Consider the following 12,450-nt stretch of genomic DNA (forward strand, 5'->3'; position numbering starts at 1 on the left):
TGGAATCTATTATGACAGCCAAGCTGACTCAGTTGGATTTTGACACACTAAGGATGGTTGACATAACCACAACAGTCTAGATCAGTGGTTCTTAAATGTTTTCATGCATTCATTTAGCATCTTGTGCTAATTCTAAAAATGGATGGTGTTGTGGTGATAAAGACACCATAGAGGACATTTCTGTAGCTAGGGAGAGTGAACATGTGAGCATGTGATTTTCAACAAGGTTATATGGCTAGATTTTCTTCTCTATATCTCCACCAACATTTTACATTGCAGCTACTGATACAATTTTGATAGTGTAATATGATATAGATTTATTTCTTTTATATCTGCACTGAGCTCTTAGTAATTCATATGAATGCACTCTGCTTGAAAACATCCCTTAGCTAGCTGACAATAAATCCATGCTTAAACTGGGAAATAAAGATGGAAGGAGAGAAAGGATGTGGTGCAGCATCATGCAATGTTTAATGAATCTCTTTATTCTCACAGTCAGATATGTTCAGTTGGATCAGTTTATGGTCGTGGATGAAATTTGGTCACATTCTGATTATACAATATCCAATCCAGTGTTTTAGAGCAAGGCTCTGCAAAACCTGTAGTGAACAGTCTGGAACAGACAGACACAATACAAAACTATGTGTCAGCTACATACTGAAAACACATTTTGTCTGTGTTTGTATTTTTGTATTCATGTATGCCTGGCTACCTACAAGCTCACGCGCAGAGGTGGCTTTAGTGGTCGTAGTAAATTGTGTGTATTTTCTGTTGACACTTGAGACAAAGGCCCATTCACAATTCCTCCCTCTTGTGTCTACCCTGCATACTTTGCTGTTAGCAACCGACTAGACTGCTTAACTTTGTCCTGTAGGTGTAGGAGGGAGGGGGAATCCCTCCATGACGAATGTCAAACACTTCACTCAGTGTTTCTGTTTTGGAAAATGTAGCATGTTAGAAGTCTTGTCCTTTTCATTCAGCTGTTTCTCTTTCACTCATATGGATGGATCATGACGCATTGGAAGCTTGTAGATCTGTTATTTTAAGTCAGGCATAACTAATCCTAATGGCAACCCCTAAAACGAACCACTTTATGCCAAATCCAATCCTAACCGCAACTTGAATATTTTCCTTTCCTAAGCCTAGGTGGTATAAGTTCTATTTGTTAACATATGTGTTCAATAGCTCTGTATTCTGATTGTAAACGTGGCTATGTGTGTTTGTTCAGTAACAGCTCTGTAGTAAACGGAAAATAAATGTTCAGTTCGGGATACCATTTCATCTAATCAGGAGAGAGATCTCATACATGATACAGGATAAACAAGTTAATTTGGAAGTGATTAAATAAATAAATGAGCAGACAAAATTGGAATTGGAATATTATAAAATTGTGGATAAAAGGGTAAAGAGCTGGAGAGACCCCTGTAACTGAACAAACACTATTGCAATGATCACTATCAGATATAATAGACTTTTTTAACTAAAACATTTCTGGTTTTAACCAAAAAATATCATTTACCACCTTTAACCATAAAACAACAATTTATCTTTTGAGGACCAGGAAAATGATCCTCTCAGTATCTATTTCTCAAATTTGACTATACTTGTTGGGACATTTGGCCCTCACAATTATAGTAGTACAAGCATACACACAACACACACACACACACACACACACACACACACACACACACACACACACACACACACACACACACACACACACACACAAACACATGACAAACGACAGGAGAGAGTAAGCCAAAGCAATGTACATCCATATGAGTGAAAGAGAAACAGCCGAATGAAAATTATTTCACAAGACCTCCCTCTTCTCTTTTGTGGTATGTGTGCGTGTGGGTGTTTGCATGCTTTCATCAGCATAGAGGATGTGGTTAACTTTCGCAGCTTGCAGTATGTCACATAGACATCTAGAACCTATGGGAGCTGATTTGGTGCATCATTGTCAATACACCAAATGTATCTTCTTTCTGAAGGTTGTTGCTGAGGTCTCATGTCTCTGTGATATGGAGAGGTAGGTCATAGTCATCATGGAGCCATGTTATCTCCAACTGAGTGCAATGACAATGGTCACTCTGAGGTCTTATCACTGGACATGCACCCATGGGGCCCTAACACTGCCTATGACATAGCCTCAGTGGAAAACCTATATCCTTTCACAGCTCCACGCCAATCTGTACCAGTTCGACGCTGATGAGAGCCATAAATGAACAGTTTGGTTGAACAGTTTGGCTGTATGTGCAGATACTGCACATACAGTATGTGCCAGGAGATTTTGAAGTTGAAAGTTGTTTAAACACACACATGGAGAACAACCTTTAATGTTTGACAAGTTCATTGTTATCTCCTCCCATTCCACTCTACAATCGCCAAGCTTCAGCTCATGAGTGCCAACCTTTCCCTTGTTAAACTGACCTTTTGTATGGAAAAGGTTTCACGCCTGCATCCCAGCAACAGTTTCTATGACAGCTCACAGTAGTGAGTTTGCCCTCTGCTTGGAGGAGAGATACAGTATTGTTCCCTGGCCTTTATCTTTTGTGATTTTTTTTACTTAGTACTTTGTATTTTTCAATTTAAATATATTTGTATCATGTGTTTCTTTTACATCTTCTTAATGCTCTGTAGTTCAATGTCTTAATGCTTAACGTCTGTGAAAAGCACTTGAGTTGCCTTGTTGAAATGTGCTATAGAAATAAATTTGCCTTGCCTAGCCTGCCTTGTTTGCATGCTGCATTTGTTTTTTTTACAGAATGGGTTCCCAGATTGGGTTAGATGGATCTGGTGCAACCACATTGCTGTATTTAAAAGGGATGCCTGAGAAGAATGCTACAGCATGGAAACTGGTTGCTTCGCTATATATAATTTACCTCTGAGTCTTTGCTGCTTTTCAAGTTCAACAACTATGTTATAATGGCTGAGAATGCTTGCGGCAGAGTTTGTTCTTAGGTTTGTAAATGGAGACACATATGGCAAATCTCAGTATGTCATACTGGATATTGTAGTATTTCTTACCAGGTATTATTTACTTGGGTGCATAGCTAATAGTTATGCATGAGAAGTAGGCTAGTTCCTATTCAAAACTGTAAGGCACTTGGTTGCACCTTTCATTTTGTTAGTTTTACAACTTCTCTTATCATGTACCATGTCAAATGTAACTGAACTAAAGCTTTCCGCTTCATTTTCTCCTGTGAATATAGCCTGCTGATGCCCCTGGTTTTCACACTGTGAGCCTGTAGTGATGGAAGTTGCATCCGTTGTGTGCTAGCTGTATTGTCCCCTCTGGGTCAGTATCACTGGGTTCCAGAGTGGCAGAAGACTGGCATTCCTCACCCTGTTGTGTTGGTGTGAATGATGTCACCCCTTTCTCTCAATCGGGCCCCAGATACGGTGAGCTTCAACTGAGCAAAATGCGTTACTTCAGAGGGCTTATGCTGGCAGAGTTTATGATGCTACCTCACTGGCAGGGGCAGTTTCTGTTTTTTTTTTTTTTAAAGCACAATGGGCCTCATTCAGCAATAAATTCGTAAGTTGTCTTCTTAAATTTCTTGCTAAGTGAATTCCTAAGAGAAGTCGAGTCAGATTCATGAAACGTTCTTAAAAGTCAGAATTGTTCGTAACTATGTTCTTGATGATGATGAATCACAATCCTCGTAACTTGAAGGGATGTGCCAGTTAATCCTAATTACCATAGGGAGCCTCCCCACCAATCCCCATATAAGGCATGACTGCATGGCTCTGCCTGCAGTCACACCTGTGTGTGATTGCTGCACACAGAAATCACAGGAAATCACACAGAGAAATAAAGTTGAGAGAATGAAGTAAAGAATACCTAAACTAAAGCCTAAAGATGGTGGAACACCAGACTCCAAACATAAAAAGAAATAAATATTTCTGTGGAGGTACTTCTGAAGTGAGCAGCAAATTATTTTATTTAATTAATGAATGTATTTTATTATTTCTCTCACATTAATCAACATATCACCACTCGACATCAATGTAAATTTGCTGAAATTAGCTGTTAAAAATGTTATCCATATTTCATGTTCAGGAGTAGCGTTAGTAGTGGATATAAAATATTTTAGTACTGAAAGCTGGTGGGTGGATATAGAGGGTCTTTAAGGTAGCAGCTGCTTGGTATGTAATGGGGTGGAAATTGGGGTGTGGTGGGTGATATGGTGGTGCAAGGAGGGGTGTAGGGGGCTGTGTGGGGTATTTCAGGTAGTTAGGGGACTTGAAAATGGGGGTGTGACGAATGTCGGGATATGGGGGTGGGGGTATGGGGGGGCGATGAGGGTGGGTTGGGTGGGGGGTTATGGGGTGGGTATGGGGCTTGGGCTTCAACTCAACCGGGTCCGTTTGGGTTAGATGCATTTGGCTGCAGACCCCCACCTGAAAATATTTTCTGCTAGGGAAATGTTTTCAAGATTTATCAAAATGTTTCGAAAATAAACGATCTACAAGTTCAAAATTGCCAGTAATGGGACGCGTTGTGAGCTTGTAGATCAGCTATTTTCAAACAAAGTGTAAAATAGGGTTAAAGTGATTAAACTGTCCCTCGTTTGCTGTGGACCCCCTGGAACAGCTTCAAGGACCCCTGGGGGTCCCCAGACCACACCTTTGAGAACCTTTTTTGCTCTAAAGATATGATACAAATATTATTGTAATTTAAATCCTATATATACAACTGTAGAATTGAAGAAACTTCGAGAATTAATTATTTTTGCACAAACATATCACACTTAAGAACTCAAAGGCCACCCTAAGAGTGCTCTCTAGTATGCGTAGATTTCTTCTTAACTTAAGAACAAATCACAGCTAAGAAAACATTTGTGAATGGCAAAATCTCTTAAAAAACTTCTTAAGTGGGTCTAAGAACAAATTTGTTCGTAAGTACGGTTCATGAATCGGGCCCAATGTGCTGGGAAAAGCAACTGGGCCAACTTTCCAACAAACCATTTAATATTTGTGCAATAGAGTGAAAATATGTTTTGAATCATGTTATGATTAAAATATTTAATTAGGGTTTCCTTAATTGCAGTTTCAAAAGTTCCAAACTTTAGGGTCCCTGGTTTCAAATGCCAGGGACCATGTTCTGTGGATAAAGTTTATTTATTTATTTGGAAACAGTGAAAATGTCATGGTTTAAAACGCACATCCGTTGGTCCAGGTGCTTAGACAAACAAAGTATAATGAAAAAGAATAAAGTCTGCACACTGGTAGTTGCAAAAAGCTCCAGAATGTATTGCTCGTCAACGTTTCGGCCTGTTCAGGCCTTCATCAGGACATATATATGTCCTGATGAAGGCTTAAAACCACTTCCAACCTGGGATTCCTATTTTGGGCATGCAATTGCATGCATGAGCTGAAGCTGTCGGATGCTGATCTGATCGATTGAACCCGCGCATAACTTACCATACAACTTCTTGCCCCGAGGCCCCTGTGTGAGGTCTTGAATGGTGAAGGACCAACCAAAAGTGAGACATATTGTTCCTGGAGAAAGTGTTCTCCAGACGCCCCCCTATGGGTCCCAGGAAGCCCAGTTCAATGGCTGTATGGAGGTCACATCCTATTCGATGCATGCACCATCAGACACTATGTTTACCTCTCAGACAGCTCCAGTAAATCTACAATGACACAGCTGTGACCAAATAGATATTTTTGGCTTCCTACCAAGCCAGCCGGATGTAGCACACCTTCTGCACCACAGATGTTTCCCCAGTCTACTTATACTCTGCTTTCTGCTGCACAGCCAGCCCTCCACTGGATATATTTTTTGTTGAAATGTGTTAACATATGTCACATGCACGTGCATGCACATATGCACACTGTGAGATGTCCAAGCCAGGGACAAGAAGATGATGACGCATAATATCCTGGAAAGAGGATGTTTTACTGGGCATCACTTTCAGGGGACAATTTTAAGCATAGGGTTTGCATTAGGTAGTCGTTGATGGAATTAGATTCTCACATGTCCAGTAATTTAGGTGTGTGTGTGAGGTCATGTATTTGTGATGCGTGATGAACTGAAGAAAGAATAAACAAAATAAATGTGATAACCAGATGATATCTTATGTCATCTATGTGTGTTTGATGTTTCAACTTCAAAATGGATACTACTGTATATGAGGCAGATGACATTTGGTAAAGGCTTTGTGTAAAGTAGTTTTTTAGAAGCTTCACACAATGACATGGTGATGTTAACTTCCGTTTGTGCTGTGAGCTGGAGGCAAGCTCTGCTTATCAGCATCCAACACATTACTACTTCTGTGTTTTTCTACTGTATTTAGTTCTGCTCTTTTCAACAATCAGATAAGATATATTTTAAAATAGACTAGTCCAATAAAGGAGTAGAGGGAAATACTGAGTGATCTATGGTTTATTGCTGCTACATTGTAAATGGGTGAGGCGAGGCCTCACCTGTTTGCCATTTGTATATGCCCTGATGAAGACTGGTTCACAGTTCAAACATGGCTTTGCAGTCCATTCAACCATGCTAACAAAGGTTTTAGGACCACATCAGAAACGTTGACCTCTACCGAGGCCTCCCATCCCAGTGAGCCATAGACGGATATTCAATGTCTGGTTTATGTATAGACCAATTTTTTCCGGGCTAGATTTGGTCTATAATGTAATATATGATTCTAGCCGATTGAATTTAATCCATATGGGCTGTGCACTGCGTCAGTTACCTGGAACTGGTGGCGAGCAAACTGACACTGTGGGACTGGGAGCCAAGCCAAGGCACAGCTAGGAGGGTAAAGAGGCGCACCACTTATGTAGACAGACACGCTGCACAAGTAGTGTGTCTCGCAGCGCGATAGTGGAGCTAACAACACTGCAGAGCTCAAGACCCTGATGCTAGACAGGAGGGTGTGGAGGCAGCGATTCAGGAGTCCCGAGTTGGTCTTGGCTAGGCCGCACTCTCTCATCGCAATAAGCCAGTCAAAATCTATTCATGTGAGCACTGTTGTTTTGAGTTAAACCATAATTGAGTCCTTTGTTAAAACATTGCCATCAGTCTTGAGTTTCAGATCAGTGGGCAAAGAGTTTCCTGCCCTACAGCTTGGATTGTCTGCATGCTTAGAACATCATTTGAGTTCTGTTTTGGACTGTTTTCTCCTAATGCGTTTACAATTTACAATACAATTTATGCATTTAGCAAATGCTCTGATCCATAGTGACTTACAAAGTGCAAGATCAGATCAAATGACAGGGTAAATGGTCACATAAAAGAAGTGCCATGGAAATTAAGTGCTACAATGTAACTAAGATGCCAGGTAAACATCAAACCAGACATCTGTGTAAACATACTATCTAAATAACATACTTGGCATCTGTGGACAAACAAATGTCTACGTGTAAATAGAAATAGACAAAGGTTGTGATTCAAAGAAATAAGAATTGTGATTAGGTAGAGTCTGAAGAGGCCAGTTTTCAGATGGGAAGTGAGTCTGCAGCTGTCCTGACTGTTGGGAGGGGGGGAGTCATTCCACAGCTTGAGAGCCAGGAATGAGAAGAGTCTGTAGAGAGCACCTTGGCTGGCTGTATCATTGTGTGGTTTGAAAACTGCAAGGCATCTGAACGCAAGACCCTGCAACAAATAGTGAGGACGGACAAAATAGTCATAGGTCCCCTCTATCCAGGACATCTTCCAGAGGTGCTGTGTATAGGGCCTCTTCCATGGTGAAGGACCGCTCCCTCTCCTCACACAGACTGTTTGACCCTCTGCCATCAGGCAGAATGGATCACAACATCAGAATCATCTCTGTGAGGTTCTGTAATAGCTTTCCCCCCCAGGCTGTTAGACCTCTAAACACCTGTCTGTATCCATCACATGAGCACCTCACACACCCCACCCCTACTACCCACACGGCCCCCTTTTACACACATTATGCAAAACAACTTTTTGTGAAAACAACTTTTTGCAAAACAACGATGTGAGAAAGTTAAATGAGTTTTTACTCTAATTTACCTATTTTATTCAGTCATCATGGCTATACTCTGTTTCTATTATGCTTCAGTATCGATTTTATTTGGTTTCTATCTCATTCTATCTTATTCCGTCTGTTTCTGGCTACGGTTCAATACATTAACAATTGCTGCGCATACAGCATCTAAATGCCTGCCTGCCTGCCTGTCTGTCTGTCTTGTGTGTGTGTGTGTAATGATATATATATATATATATATATATATATATATATATATATATATATATATATATACGTGTGTATATGTATACACGCACGCACGCACGCACGCACACACGCACACACACCTCTAGGCCATGGCTGTTCCACTAAACTTATCCAAGGGACAGGCCTTTTTCCCATACAACTGCTGCCCTGAGTCTCTGTTTTTATGGAGGGTTTTCCCCAGAGAGGGGAACAGCCCAGGACCTCCTGGGCTCTCTGTCTCCCATAGGATGTCACTCTAACAGACTGTTAGAATGGGATCCTATGCCGTAGACACAGAGCCCCCCTTGGTACTCCATGTACCTGGGGTAGGAAGCTAAAAAAAACAAGAGTCAATAGCAACAGCAGAATAAGCTGTTTTGCATTTGATATTTGTCAATTTGTTTCCTGGGCGCAACCAACATATTCAGTGGAGAAGATAATAAAATAATAATGCTGGATGTAATGATTAGATACGAATTATGTTAAAGTAAAATGGCAGGTATGATACAGGTATCTTTGGTACGTATTGCAGTATGTGTAATATACCAATATGTATTGCAATGAAACAACTTAGCAATTCCATAGACTTCTATACCTACAACAAGTATTTCATGAATAAACACGTGTGTGTGTGTGTGTGTGTGTGTGTGTGTGTGTGTGTGTGTGTGTGTGTGTGTGTGTGTGTGTGTGTGTGTGTGTGTGTGTGTGTGTGTGTGTGTGTGTGTGTGTGTGTGTGTGTGTGTGTGTGTGTGTGTGTGTGTGTGTGTGTGTGTGTGTGTGTGTGTGTGTGTGTGTGTGTGTGCGTGCGTGCGTGCGTGCGTGCGTGCGTGTGTGTGTGAGAGAGTGTGTGAGAGAGAGAGAGAGTTGGCAGTGATAATCAGGACAGCACACTGTCTTCACATTACTTGCAAGTACATACGTGTTCTATGCAAACAATCTCTCCAAGTCCCATGGTGGAAGAAAGGTTAGAGAGGGCGTAGCTTGCACAAGCTTGCCTTTAGGTTTGTGTAAGGGATTACTCTACTCTGTGTATAATAAGGTGTGCGTCAAGCTGTAAATTCAACAAAGAGTGATGTTGGGCCCATGCTACTATTAGCCATTTAAATTATGTGTTTGGTCTGAGTAATTACATATTACTGTACTCTATGTTTTGCATCTCTTCTATTAGATAGTTCAGCTGTCCGGGCTGAAAACACAAACACACTCTGAAAATGGTTCTCAGCATGGGTGTCCAAATAGTTTTTGAACTATAGACTAAACTATCCTACTATTGAGCTATAAACTCACTTTCCAGAGGTGGACGAAGTACTCAACCCAAGTACTTGAGTAAGAGCACAGATACTCCTTGATCAAATTTACTCCACTATAAGTAAAAGTAGCTCAGTCAAAATGTTACTCAAGTAAGAGTAAAAAAGTAATTGCTTTTAAATATACCAAAGTACATGCTTTGAAAAATACTTAAAGTACAAGTAAAAGTAGAAGTACATTTCTTAATTTTGATATCAATGAATTGCAGTAATGTTTTCACAATGAATTTATAGGACCGTGTAACTCTGGTTAGTTACACGTAGTACTGTAAGTACTGTAACTCTTTGAAACCACCTGCACTGCATGCACTGATGTGCTTGCTTGTAGACGTTATACAAAGCCTTCAGAAATGCCTATAAAAACGTAGAAATGACTGAGGAACCAGAACTAAATACTTTTACTCCTACACACCCATACAAGATGTAACAAAGAGGCGTGCGGAGGGGGAAGCCAGAAACACAGGCAGCTAGTGTGAGAGCAGAAGTTAAGCCAATTGCATTTTAGGGAAGAAAAGAAACAACCAACCTAAAGGCCAAACGGGCAACAAAACTGTTTTAAGGTCAACCACACCAATGCAACTCCTTGCAACTGCCATTGGGGTTAATGGTAAAATAAAACATTCAACCAATCAATCAATCAATGACCTGCTACAACAATATCATGTGCCCAGCAGGACCCTAAGGTCAGCTGTCCAGAGTCAATTGGTCATTCCTCATACCAGGTTGGGCGGGCCATAGTTGAATGGTTAGAGAGCCCGCCTGGGAAGCCTAAGGTTCGAAGTGTCAAGACACTTAAAACTCAAGACACTTAACCCCTAACTGCTTCCCCCTCCGCACTCCCCCACGAGATGAAGAAAGATAATTAAAAAAAAAAAGAAAATGTATGGAATGTCCTTCCACAGGTCTTGAGAGCTGGAACGAAAACAGGTCAGCCTCTGTGGATTTTTTTACAGCCACTTACAAACATTACTGTTTAAAAAAGCATTTGTGGAATGTCTTAGATTTTTTGTTTTTTTGTTGTTTTTAAGCTGGAGGAGGCGGCGGAGGCGGAGGAGTTCCCCCACAGGATGAAAAAAGGTCAAAACCTAAAATGTATGGAATGCCCTTCCACAGGTCTTGAGAGCTGCAGCCTCTGGACATTTTTAAGAACCAAGCCTGTGGAATGTCTTAGATTTGTTTGTTTGTGTTTTTGTTGTTTTTGATCATTTGAATGTTTCATGCTGTGTTTTTATTTCTGTTGTATCTCAAGCACTTTGTGAGTTCTCTCTGTGAGAAGTGTTATATACTGTACTGTACAAATATAATGTACATACTTACTTACTTCACCACACCACACCACACTGAAAAACAATGCTTTATAACTGAATGCCACCATTGGAGAGAAAGAAAGAAAGAGAGTGAGTCTGTCTGTCTGTCTGTCTGTCTGTCTGTGGACACACACACACACACACACACACACACACACACACACACACACACACACACACACACACACACACACACACACACACACACACACACACACACACACACACACACACACACACACACACACACACACACACACACACACACATACATGTATTGTGTTGTGAGAGGAAAGTTTGAAACTCTCTCTCTCTAATTCAATTCAAAGGAGCCTTATTGGCAAGAGAGAACATATTGTAATGTCCCCATATGTTGCCACAACTTCCTCCTTTGAGGAAGGTAGTTTCTTTGGTGCAGGGGGTTCATTTCATAACAATTCACTATGAATATAACTTGTAATGAATATAACTTGGAATAGTTATCAGAGTGTCTGTCTGTCTGTCTGTCTGTCTGTCTGTCTGTCTGTCTGTCTGTGGAGTGTGGACACACACACACACACACACACACACACACACACACACACACACACACACACACACACACACACACACACACACACACACACACACACACACACCTACATCTACCTTACAATTTGAATCCACTGTTGAATGTTTGCGTGTGTGTAAGTTCATCACTGTTGCCAGATTGCGCGCGAGCAACAAGCAACCAGCTTCATGCAAAAACACCGCCCTGTGCACTGCGCATGCGTCGCCGCACTTTCCCCAACCAATTACACGCCACTTCACGCTTACAACTCCTGGACATGGCAACCCCGCCCCCCATCCAAATACTGTCTGTCTGACTCTTTGGGGAGGGTTGAACGCAGCGCGCGCCGTCTCGCTGGGCTGAGCGTGCTGCTTCATCAATCTGTGCCGCACATTCTGCTCCTGCAAGAGCCTGTGTGAATACATAGATAGATGAACGGGTGAAATGTGTCCGTCTCTCAGTTTGCTTTCGTTTTCGGTTTGCGTCTGGAAACACTGTTGCTCTCGCTTTTGGTTTGCGTGTCCAAAACATCTACAGCCCACTTCACGAGAGCCTCGCGCCAGCGACTAGACGGAAGGGTCGCGTAGCGACCCGCACCTCTAGTGTATGTACATATATGTAAGCCACCTGTTAACTTCTGGTTATAGCATTATTATTATTGTTATTTGAGGGAAGCTATTTTATGAATACCATTTTGTTTATTTTTTGCCATTTTTACCCCAAACCTAAAGCCACCTATAGCTGTTAACTTCTAGTTATTTAGTGTTCAAAACACTATAAGTAATAACACTGATTCAATTCATAGGTTTAATCTTGTATGAAACATGACTGACATGATGCATATTAAAGCTATATGTGTTCTGGAATTGGACACATTTACACATAATCTGGTTTTAGCATATAAAGTATCCACCCTATCTCTGCCACCATTGGCAGAGAGAAAGAGAGAGAATGAATCGACCAATGGGAGCAGCCATCTACCTTGCATACAGCCTTTAAAAGGTGTGCGAAGAACCTGGAATTTGTAGTTCACTCAAACAGTCTTACTATCTGTAGAGAAACTTCTTCCTTCCTGGGCGTTTGCAAAGCTA

The sequence above is a fragment of the Gymnoscopelus microlampas genome (assembly GCF_963454915.1).
Source record: "Gymnoscopelus microlampas genome assembly, chromosome: 5".
NCBI lineage: Eukaryota > Metazoa > Chordata > Actinopteri > Myctophiformes > Myctophidae > Gymnoscopelus > Gymnoscopelus microlampas.